The 12,372-nt window shown below is 35.0% G+C and overlaps 1 pseudogene; it reads left to right on the top strand.

Annotated features, from left to right (window-relative positions):
• Positions 1-3,248: 3,248 nt before the first annotated feature.
• Positions 3,249-4,835, top strand: LOC140532137 (low molecular weight phosphotyrosine protein phosphatase pseudogene; annotated as a pseudogene).
• The last annotated feature ends 7,537 nt before the right edge of the window (positions 4,836-12,372 follow it).

The following is a 12,372-nucleotide window of genomic DNA, read 5'->3' as shown; positions in this document are numbered from 1 at the left end:
ATACTGATACCAGCCTGAGTAAACTGAATAAGAAAGTTAAAAGGGAAATCAGAGTAATTTACATATGAGGAAATTTGAGGTCATATAGGTTAATACTCACAAATTATCATATTTTGAAATGAAAATGGCCCAATATGTGATGATTCTGGGGATTTTTACTTTCAGAATAATAACAACTATGGGGTAACAATTAATTAGTGAATATATGTTTGGTTTTTATTGTTTAAATACTAGCTTAACAAGGAAACTAAAGGAACAAACAAATACCAGCTATTGTCTGCAAAATAAACAAATAAATAAACAAGAAACATTGAAATTCATGGAAGAAGAGAACAAACGGCCAAATAAAAATGGGGAAATTTTGCATATGTTAGAGTCAAAATTGGCTTATTTAATCTTTAGGGAAAATAAGAAACAGCTGAAGTCATTAAAAAACAATATTCTCATGAAAGTCTCATGGAAAAAAGTAATTAAAAATTCATAGAACCATATATTTATAAGTAGAAAGCACTTTTAAAATCATCTACTCTTAACTAAATTAAGAAATGAGGCCCAGAGAATCAAAGTTTTTCAAGTGATGTATTGTTATTCATAAAAGTTACAATTATTCATATAAATTAATAAATCAGTATTTATAGAGTAATTGACATTTTCAAAAGAACTTTAGAAAAATTATCCCATTTGATTTTCATAACACTAGGAAGTGAGTATTATTCCAACTATACTGATGAGGAAATTGAGACATACAGAGGTTAAATAACCTGCTGAGAATCATAGAGCTCATAAGTGTCTGAATTTAGATTTGAGCTTAATTCTTCCTGAGTATAGATCAGGATTCATTCTACTTTACTAAATAATTGTCCATTATTAACAAGAGGGAAAGACATAATAAGTCTATATTGTTAAGGATAATATAGAACACAAATTTATTTTCTAAAATTCTTTTGTCCAGCAACATGACGAGAATGACATGTGTAATATTGCTGTGCTCAAATTTTATAAAATCTATGCTACTCATTAGCTTAATGCAATTCCTTACGTTATTTAAAATGGAAAGAATTACTGATGAACTCAGATCCTTTCAGGCAGTTTTTAACAATTTAAATTTATTAAATGACTGTTCTGATGTTCTCTAAAGAAAGGAATGTCATATTGTTGAAATTATTCCATTCACACAGAAATTTTGAATTTTTTTCCAATGAACATTCTTAAATCTTAATTACACAGCAATTCAATATAACATATTGGGATGAAGAAGGAAACAGCAAAACTATCAAATGAAGTAATTGGTGACTTGATATCCATTCATTCATTAACTACAGTCTTCGGCGACTCTTTTCATTTGTGATGTAATTTTGTAATGAGACAACTATTTCAATAGAAATCTAGTGGGTGATTATAAGAGTGCCTCAAATCTAAAGGGAGAGAGAAGTGTGTCACCACAGCAATATTCATAGCACAGATGGTGACTATGAATATGCTGGCATAGTTCTCAATTGCAAAGTATAAAAGACTTTCCATACAGAAGGCAAAAGAAAAACAGTTATGTGGGAGGGGGGTGCAGAGTCAAGATGGTGGAGCAGAAAGATGGACCTGCTCCAGCTCTACCCTCATAACCCATAAAACACCTATAAAAATGTCTCTAAACAAATTCTAGAACAGGAGAAGCCACAAAATGACAGAGTGAAAGAGATTTCCAGCCCAAGACAGCCTGGAAGGCTGAGAGGAAAGGTCTATCACACCAGGCTCAGAGCAGAGAGCAGCCCATCCTTAGCCATGCTAAACAGCAGGGACAGGACTGGAGCAGGCTTCATGGCATAGAATCAGTAGTAGCAGCTGCATTTCCCAGATTTCTCAACCCACAAATGTCAAAGATAGCTTCAAAGGTGAGTAAGAAAGCTTTTTCCCTTTGGGTGAGAAAGGAAAAGATCTAGCCTCAGGGAGCCAGCAACCACTGCACTAGAAGTGTTCAATTTAGGAACCCTCGGCCTAAAGATCCTGAGGGAATTGAGTGCTGATCTGGGGCTCAGTTCTAAGTGGCGGCCCTCAGGGAGGAGGAGCACTGGCAAGGTGGAACTGGTGGAGGCTCCAGAGCGGGAATCCTACTCTCAAATGTGGGTATAAAATACCAGACCAGAGCACAGGCCGGTTGAAGAGTAAACTCCACTGCCTGGATTGTGCCTCCTTGGGGGAACTGAAAACTGAGAACTGGTCCGTAGTGTACACCCTACACTTGACAAAGAATTCAAAAGTCAAGTAACTGGATGGGAAAAAGCCCCCCCCCCCTTCAAAGAAAAGGGGAAAAAATGAGACTATATAAGGTCACTTTCTTGGTGAACAGGTATGTTCTTCCATCCTTTCAGAGGAGGAAGAACAAGGAATACCAGCAGAGGAAAACATAAAATTCAAGGTTTCTATATCTAAAACCTCCAAAAATATATGTGATGGTCTGAGGTCATGGAAGAGCTCAAAAGGGATTTTGAAGATCAAGTAAGAGAGGTATAAGAAAAACTGGAAAGAGAAAAGAGAGTGATGTGAGAAAATCATGAAAAGACAGTCAACAGCTTGCTAATCAAGACCTAAAAATTGCTGAAGAAAATAACACCTTTAAAAATACTAAACCAAATGGCAAAAGAAGTCCAAAATGAGGAAAAGAATGCTTTTAAAAGCAGAGTCAGCCAAATGGACAAGGAGGCTTAAAAGCTCACTGAAGAAAATAATTCTTTAAAAATTACAATGAATCAGATGGCTTTATGAGAAACCACAAAATTATAAAACAAAACCAAAATATAAAGCAGTGCAAAATATCTCATTGAAAAAACAACTGACCTGGAAAATAGATGGAGAGATAATACAAAAATTATTGATCTGCCTGAAAACCATGATTAATAAAAGAGCTTAGACATCATCTTTCACGAAAATTTCAGAGGTGGAGCCAAGATGACAGAGTGAAAGCAACTACTCACTGAAGCTCTTAGACAAACACCTTCAGATACGTCCAAAAAGAGAATCTGTCCAAATTTTGGAAGTACAGAATCCAATAGGAGACAAGCTGTGGCAGATTCACAGCCCAGGACAGATTGGAAGATCAACAGGAAGAATCTGTTCCACAGGAGTGCACAAGCACACGGCAAACAGCACAGCGCCTCTTGAGCAAGAAAGCCCAGGGATAATCTGAGGAACTGACAACCTGGTAAGATAGCAGCTCAGGGTGAGAGTCCAGTGGAGTTGAGCAGTGAGCATCGAAAATGGAGCCCCAGGTATCTGCAGAAGCTACTCCTGAGACTTTCAGCCCACAGATTACATGTCTGTAAGTCACCTACTTGAACTTCTGAAACCAAAATGGCAGAGTGATCATTAAATACTCTCTGCCCTCCCTTTGTGGACCTTGAAAGAACCATAAAATATTTCCCCAGAAAAATTCTGGATCAGTGGGATCAGGAAAAGGGTAAACAGTCTAATAGCACGTGAGGCTAGGGAAATTGCTAAGGAGGATTCTTCTTACTGTGGCAGAGGGCCAGATCCCCAGGGGGGTGGAGTCTCACACCAGGATCTAAGGTGTGCCTTAACACTCCAGGGGAAATGGGAAGATGCTATGACAACTGGGATCACCAAGCTCTGAGCTTGCCATTGCTCTCGCTCAGCTCAGGAGATGTCCCATGACCAGACCAACACTCCCCAACATGTAACAAGCTACCTCCAGGGCTAATCCAAGAAACCCAAACAGCTTTGCTTTCTCACACCAGCCAGCTCAGCACCAGATTCTTTGGCTTCTAAGTGAAAGAACTAGAGGTCACAACACACAAAGCCTCACCATCATGAGTAAGAAGCAAAGGAGGAATGAAAAGACCACAGAATCTTTCTATGGGGACAAGGACCAAAACATGAATGTCAAAGAGGTCAGGATTGAGACTGTACTCCCATCTAAAACTTCAGAAAGGACTATGAACTGCTTTCAGGCAAAAAGAGCTCTCCTGGAACAGCTAAAGAAGGAAGTAGAAGAGAAACTGGCCAATGATTTGAAAATTATGAAAAAAGAATTCTATGAAGAGAACAGCTCTTTAAAAAAGAAACTTGAACAAATGGAAAAGGAAGCACAAAAAGTAACTGGAGAAAATAATTCTTTAAAAGAAATAATTGGACAGATGGAAAAGGAGATGCAAAAGTTCACTGAAGAAAACAATTTGATGAAAATTAGAATTGGGCAAGTAGAAGCTAATGAAACCACAAGACATCAAGAAAGAGTAAAACAAAATCTAAAGAACGAAAAGATAGAAGAAAATGTAAAATATCTAATTGGAAAAACAATTGACCTGGAAAATAGATCCACGAGAGAAAATTTAGGAATTATTGGCCTAGAGTAGGAAATTAAAAATTGCCTCAGAGGGGACAAGGTCTGTGCTGTTCCTGTGTCTGGGTAACATTTGTTGTTCACCTATAGCAGAAACAGTTTTTAGAAAATTTGTAGCTGAGCAAAATATTTCAGAGAAGTGGAGGATAGATAGTGCAGCAACATCTACATATAAGATAGGAAATTCTTCTGATTATCAAGGGCAGACTTGCATGTAGAAACATGGTGTTGCCATGAATCATATTGCGAGGCTTTCCCGACCTTTGATTATATACGATGTATGGATGAAAACAATTTGAGAGATTTTAATAGAAAAGTTAATCAAGTTAAAAACTGCAAAGCCAAAATTCAGCTTCTTGGAAGCTATGATCCACAGAAACACCTTATTATTGAAGATCCGTATTATGGAAATGATTCTGACTTTGAGACTGTAGGTAAGCAATGTGTGAGGTGCTACAAAGCATTTTTGGAAAAATCTCATTAAGGCTCATATTCATTGCTAAGAAGTACAGCAATGATTGACATCAACTTAAAAATTATGTATGTATATCAGTTGATGTGCTACTAAGGAGCAATATATTTTCAGTCCATCATTTTTTCTTCAGTTTATTTAGTGTTCACACATGTTCTAATTTTAAAAGGTAATGAAAATCAGTCAATAATTTTGAAGCAAGAATATTTGATTAAATCAGTTGTAATTGTGAAACTAGCTGGAACTTCCAGTCTATGCCTCGGATTTTAAAAATGAATTATATAGTGGAACAAACTAAAATTTCATGTGAAAACTAAGATACCTCAATAACACAATCATTTATTAAAAGTATTTGATAGAGTTTTACTTTGCTACAGCTTCATTTATGTCTAATTGGGATCTTTAATAGGTAAAGAAAACATTTACCCTTATGTCCTAGAACACAATAAAAAATAATTGAGATCATTGTGAGTAGTCAAAGAAAAATTTATTGTAGTGTTTTAGAAGTGATTTGATGGCAATAATTTAATGAATAAGAAATATTCTTTCTGTTCATCTTTTTCCATCTCTTAATATTTTGGCTGTCTATTAAAATAAACGTATTCCCTGCCATGTAAGTTTGTAATGTGAATTTTATACAGTTACTCTTTACAGTGAGGGAATAAGGGGAAGTTACTTATTTAATTATTCTTTAGGACCTGATTAATCTCTTCATCTCTATACAGGGGGGTCTCAAAAATGTTAATATAATTTTAAGTCATTAAAGCTTTTGGGACACCTTGTATATAAGGACTTCGTTTTAAAGAAAAGTCAATTTATTTTTCCTTTGACTTCCATTGTATCTCTCAACTTTTAGGATTATAACAAATGAACAACAACATTTTATTATTTTAAATCATGCAGACTTATTTTATCAGTTTGAGAAGTTATTTTGGTTTCAAGATCACCTGAAACTTCAACTATACACAAGCATGGGTAATGAAATAAAGTGAACATTTGGGGTCAAAAGAAGAAAAAATTACGATATGATTCAATATTATTAAAATAAAGGACCTAGAGAAATTTGGATAGTGTTAGTAGATTTTCATTCAAAAGTATTTAACACATTTGTAGGATATGTATAATATCACACTGAAGGAACTGTGCTCTTTAATTCATATGGACACTTCACAAAATTTAATTGTTTTGAAAATGAACAGAAATTTGCAAAAAGATAAAAAAAATAATTATTTGCCTACCAGAAAGCCATGATGAAAATAAGTGCCTGGACAATATCTACCAAAAAATAATCAAGGAAAACTGCCCAAAAGTGCTAGATCCAGAGGGCAAAATAGTCATGGAAAGAATCCACTGTTCACCTCCTGAAAGAGATGCCAAAAACACCAAGAAATGTTGTTGCTAAACTCCGGAACTATCAAGTGAAGAAGAAATACTAGAGGCAACCAAAAAGAAACCACTCAAATATTGAGGAGCTGCAGTCAGTATCACACAGGACCTTGCAGCTTCTACATTAAAGGATTGATGGAATTGGAATATGGTGTTCCATAGGGCAAAGATGCTGGCACTACAATGAAGGATCAATTACCCACTAAAGTTCAGCACAACATTTCAGGCAAGGAGATGGACATTCAATGAAATAAGGTATTTCTAGACCTTCCTAATAAAAAAGTCAGAACTCAGTAGAAAATTTGATCTTCAAACCCAGGTCTCAGGAGAGGCATAAAAAAGTAAACAGGGGAAAATAAAAAGTTGTTACTCAATTTGGGCAAACTGATTGCCTTCCTATGAGGGAAGATGATACTTGGTAATCTTGAGAATTATATACTATTATGGAATATAAAAGGGTTATACACAGATAGAAGGAGCAGGTGTGCAATAAATGATGTAATGATAAAAATGTTGTTTAAGCATGAGAAAGGATTGTATCAGTCGATGTGAAAGGAGGAACAAGATAAGGGTAAATTACAACACAGCAAAAAGTACAAAATTGTATTACAATAGAGGGAAAGAGGCAAGGAGACAAGGGGTGTTTGAGACGTACTCTTATCTGATTTTGTTGAAGGAGGGAAAAACAAACTTAATTAAGTATATAAATCTAACTAGCTCTATAGACATCAGGAGGGGAAGGGGCAAAAGGGAAGGTGAGGCTAAAAGGGAGGGAAGAAGTTGTAAGGGAAAAGTGGAGTAAAAGAGAAGGAGGTTGAAAGAATGAAGGGAAGACTGTACTAGGTGGTGGTCAAAAAAATAAAACTCTGTTGTGGAGGGAAAGGGAGAATTAAAAGCACAAACGGTGGGAAAGAGGATGGAGGAAAAGACAGAGAGAGTAATCATAACTGTGAATGTGAACAGGATGAACTCTCCTATAAAATGGAAATAGATAGCAGAATGAATTTAAAGCCATAATCAAACAATATGGTGTTCATAAGAAACACATGTGAAATGCAATAATACACACAGAATAAAGATAAAAGGTTGGAACAGAATACCTTGTGCTTCAGCTGATGTAAGAAAAGCAGGGGTAGAAGTCCTAATCTCAGACAAAGCAAAAGCAGAAATAGATCTAATCAAAAGAGATAAAGAAGGAAACTGTATCCTCCTAAAAGGCACCATAGACAATGAAGCAATATCATTACTAAACATAAATGTCTCAAGTGGTATAGTATCCAAATTCTGAGAGGAGAAGTTAAGGGAGTTACAGGAAAAATAGACAGCATAACTATACTAGTGGGGGACCTCAAACTCTCCCTCTCTGAACTCGATAAATCTAACCTTTAAAATAAAGAAGAAATAAGTTAAGGGGGTGAATAAAATTCCGGATTAGGTGAATATGATAGGTCTCTGGAGAAAAGTGAATGGGGATAGAAAAGAATATATCTTTATTCTCAGTGGTGCTTGGCACATATACAAAAATTGACCATGTAGTAGATCATAAGAACCTCACAATCCAGTGCAGAAAGGCAGAAATAGTTAATGCATTCTTCTCAGATCATAATACAATAAACATTGTATGTAATAAAAGACCATAGATAGACAGACCAAAAATTAAATTGAAACTAAATAATCTAATCCTAAAAAAGGAGTAAGTTAAACAACAAATCATAGAAACAATCAACAATTTCATGAAAGAGAATGACAACAATGAGACAAACTACCAAATCTCATAGGACACTGCTAAAGCACTTCCTAGGGGAAGCTTTATATCTTTGAATGCTTACATGAATCAAATAGAGAAAGAAGAGATAAAAAAATTGGGCATGCAGCCTTAAAAGCTAGAAAAAGAAAAAATTGAAAATCCCCAAGTAATTACTATACCTGAAATACTGGAAACCAAAGGAGATATAAAATTGAAATTAAGAAAGCTATCAAACTAATAAATACAACTAAGAGTTGATTTTATGGAAAAAGAACAAAATTGATAAACCTTTGGTCAATTTGATTTAAAAAAAAAAAACAAGAAGAAAAACAAATTACCAATATCAAAAACGAAACGGGTGACCTCACCTCCAATGAGGAGAAAATTAAATCAATAATTAGAAGTTACTTTGTCCAATTTTATGACCATACATTCGAAAATCTAAATGAGATGGATGATTATTTATAAAAAATATAAATTACCCAGATTAACAGAAGAGGAAGTTGAATACTTAAATAACCCCATCTCAGAAAAAGAAATTGAACAAGACATCAATAATCTCCTATTTAAAAAAATCTCCAGGGCTGGATGGATTGACTAATGAATTCTATCAAACATTAAAAGAACGATTAATTCCAACAGTTTGTAGACTATTTGAGGAAATTGGGGAAGGGGGAGTCCTCCCAAATTCTTTTTATGTTACAAATATGGTCTGATATGTAAACCAGGAAGAGTCAAAACAGAGAAAGAAAATTATAAACCAATTTGTCTAATGAATACAGACAAAAAAAATTTAAATACGATTTTAGCAAACAATACAACAAGGTATTACTAAAATAATGCCTTTTCATCAAGTAGGATTCATACCAGGAATGCACAGCTGGTTCAACATTAGGAAAATTATTAGCATTATTGATCACATCGATATCAAACCTAACAGAAACCACATGATTATCTCAATAGATGCAGAAAAAGCTTTTGACAAAATACAACACCAATTCCTACTGAAAATACTGGAGAGCATAAGAATTAATGGAACTTCCATAAAAAATAGGCAGTGTCTACCCAAAACCTTCAGCAAGCATAATATGCAATGGAGATAAGGTAAATGCATTTCCAATAAGATCAGGGGTGAAATAAGGATGACTGTTATCATCACTATTATTCCATCTGGTACTAGAAATTTTAGTTGTAGCAATAAGAGAAGATAAGCAATTCAAGGAATTTGAACAGGCAAAGAAGGAACTCTTATCACTCTTTGCAGATGATGTCATGATATACTTAGGGAATCCTAGAGTTTCAATTTAAAAACTACCTGAAATAATAACTTTGGTCAAGTTGCAGGTTACAAAAGAAACCCAAACAAGTCTTCTGTATTTCTGTATCTTAATAACAAATCCCAATAGCAAGAGAAAGAAAGAGAAATCTCATTTAAAGCTAGGATAGACAGTGTAAAATATTTGGGAGTCTACCTGCCAAAACAAATCAAGGGACTATATAAATACAACTACAAGGTCTTTTTCACCCAAATGAAGTCAGATATAAATAAGTGGAAAAACATCAGTTGCTTGTGGGTAGGCCGAGCAAACATAATAAAAATAGCAGTTCTAGATACATTAATTTACTTATTTAGTGCCATGCCAGTAAAACTCTCAGATAATTATTTTCTAGACTTGGAAAAAATTATATCAAAGTTCATCTGGAAGAACAAAAGAACAAGAATACCAAGGGAACTAATGAAAACAAATGCTAGGGAAGGTGGCCTAGCTCTATCTAATCTCAAATCATATTACAAAGCAGCAGTTATCATAACCAACCAGAACTGGCTAAGAAACAGAAGGGTAGACCAGTGGAATATGCTGGGTACTCAAGACAGAGAAGTGAATGAACATAGCATTCTCCTGTTTGATAAACCCAAGGACCCTAGCTTCTGGGACAAGAACTCACTGTTCAGGAAAAATTGCTGGGATAACAGTGTGGTGGAAACCAGACATTGACCAATACCTGTCACCGTGCAGAAGAATAAAGTCCAAATGAGTACATGATCAAGGTATAAAGATTGATACTATAAACAAATTGGTGGAGCAAGGAATAGTGTATTTAATAGGCTTATGGAGAAGGGAAGAATTTTTGAATAATCAAGAGAGAGAAAGCATTTTGAAGTACAAAATGGATAATTTTAATTACATTAAGCTGAACATTTTTTGCACATTCAAATCCAATAAAACCATGGTTAGGAAGAAAGCAGAAAACTGGGAAAGAATTTTTACAACTAGTTTCTGTGACAAAGGTCTCATTTCTAAAATATATAGAGAATTGAGTCATATGTACAAGAATGCAAGTCATTCCCCAATTGATAAATGGTCGGAGAATATGAACAGGCAGTCATATGGAAAAATGTTCTAAATCACTATTGATTAGAGGGATGCAAATCAAAACAACTCTGAGATACCATCTCACACCTATCAGATTGGCTAATACGACAGAATATGAAGATGGCAAATGTTGGAGAAGATGTGGGAGAGTTGGAACATTGATTCATTGTTAGTGGAGTTGTGAGCTCATCCAAACTTTCTGGAGAGCAGTTTGGAACTATCCCCAAAGGGCTACAAAAATATGCATACCCTTTAACTCAGCAATACCGCTTCTAGGACTGTATCCCCAAGAGATCATAAAAATAGAAAGGGTCCCACATGTACAAAAATATTTATAGCAGCACTCTTTGTAGTGGCCAAAACCTGGAAATCAAGGGGGCGCCCATCAATTGAGGAATGGCTGAATAAATTGTGATATATGAATGTAATGGAATACTATTCTGCCATAAAAAAGGATGAACAGGAAGACTTCACAGAGGCCTGGAAAGACTCATATGATGTAATGCTGAGTGAAAGGAGCAGAACCAGGAGAACCTTATACAGGAACAACCACAGTGTGGGAGGACTTTTTCTGGTAGACTCAGAATTTCATTACAATGCAAGGATCTAAAAATTTTTCAATTATATTTTAAGGCAAAATTCCTTCCACATCCAGAGAAAGAATTAAGAATTTCATCACAGAATGCAAGAGATCACTTTCTTTAGTATTACAATTTAGTTTGTTATATGATTCCTCCCATCCATTTTAATTCTTCTATGCATCATGACTCTGGTGAAAATGTATTTAGTAGGTATGTATGTGCAGTAGCTATATAAAATTGTATGCCATCTCAGGGAGGGAGAGGGGATGGAGGGGGAAAAAATCTAAGTTATGTGGCAGTGATTGCATAACACTGAAAATAAATAAATTAGCAAGATATATAAAAAATATAAAATAAAGGAAAAAAAGATATGTTTAAAAGAAAAGAATATATCAAAGAAAACTATCCTGATTTTCTAGAGCCAGAGTGTGAAATAGAAATGGAAAGAATTCACCACTCGCCTCCTGAAAGAGATCTCAAAAGGAAAACTCATAGAAATATTTTAACCAAATTTCACAGTTCCCAGGTAAAGGAGAAAACATTACAGGCAGCCAGAAAGAAACAATTCAAGTATTGTGGAAATACAATCAGGATAACATAGGATTTAGTAGCTTCTACACTAAGGGATTGAAGGGCTTGGAATATGATATTCCAGAGGTCAGAGGAGATAGGACTAAAAGCAAGAATCCACTACCCAGAAAAACTGAGTATCATACTTCAAGGGAAATGTGGAATTTCAATGAATTAGAGGACTTCCAAGTATTCTTGTTGAAAAGACCAGAGATGAATAGAAAATTTGACTTTCACATACAAGATGAAAAGAAACATGAAAAGGTAAACAGGAAAGAGAAGCCTTAAGTAACTCATTAAAGTTGAATTGTTTACATTCCTGCATGGATAGAAGTTATTTGTAACTTATCAGATCTTTTTCAGTTTTAGGGTAGTTAGTGGGAATAGGTTTATGCAGGTGTGTGTGGGTATGTATGTGTATGTATATTATATATGTTTAGGTATGTATATGTACATGTGTGTATGTATATGTGTATATGTGTGTATGTGTATGCGTGCATATGTGTGTATATATGTATATGTATAAATAAATGTGTATAAATATGTAGGTGTGTGTGTGTACACACACACACACACACACACACACACACATAGAAAGGGGGCACAGGGCATGCTGAATATGAAGGGAGAATATCTAAAAAAATAAATTTTCCTTTGAATATAATATACTAGGAGTAAGAGAAAAGGAGAGGTAGAATGTAGCAAATGATCTCACATAACAGAGGGAAGAAAGAGCATCTACAATGGAGGGGAAGAGAGGGAAGATGAAAGTAAACAATTGAGCCTTACTCTCATGGTATGTGGCTTAAGGTGCAAGTAACACACACTCAACTCAGTATGACAATCTATACTACCTTGCAGGAAGTCATGGGTGAAGGAGATAGGAGAGG

This window comes from Notamacropus eugenii, chromosome 3 (assembly GCF_028372415.1).
Source record: "Notamacropus eugenii isolate mMacEug1 chromosome 3, mMacEug1.pri_v2, whole genome shotgun sequence".
Lineage (NCBI taxonomy): Eukaryota > Metazoa > Chordata > Mammalia > Diprotodontia > Macropodidae > Notamacropus > Notamacropus eugenii.
Note: the sequence above shows the minus strand (reverse complement) of the source record. Positions and strands in the feature narration are given on the sequence as shown.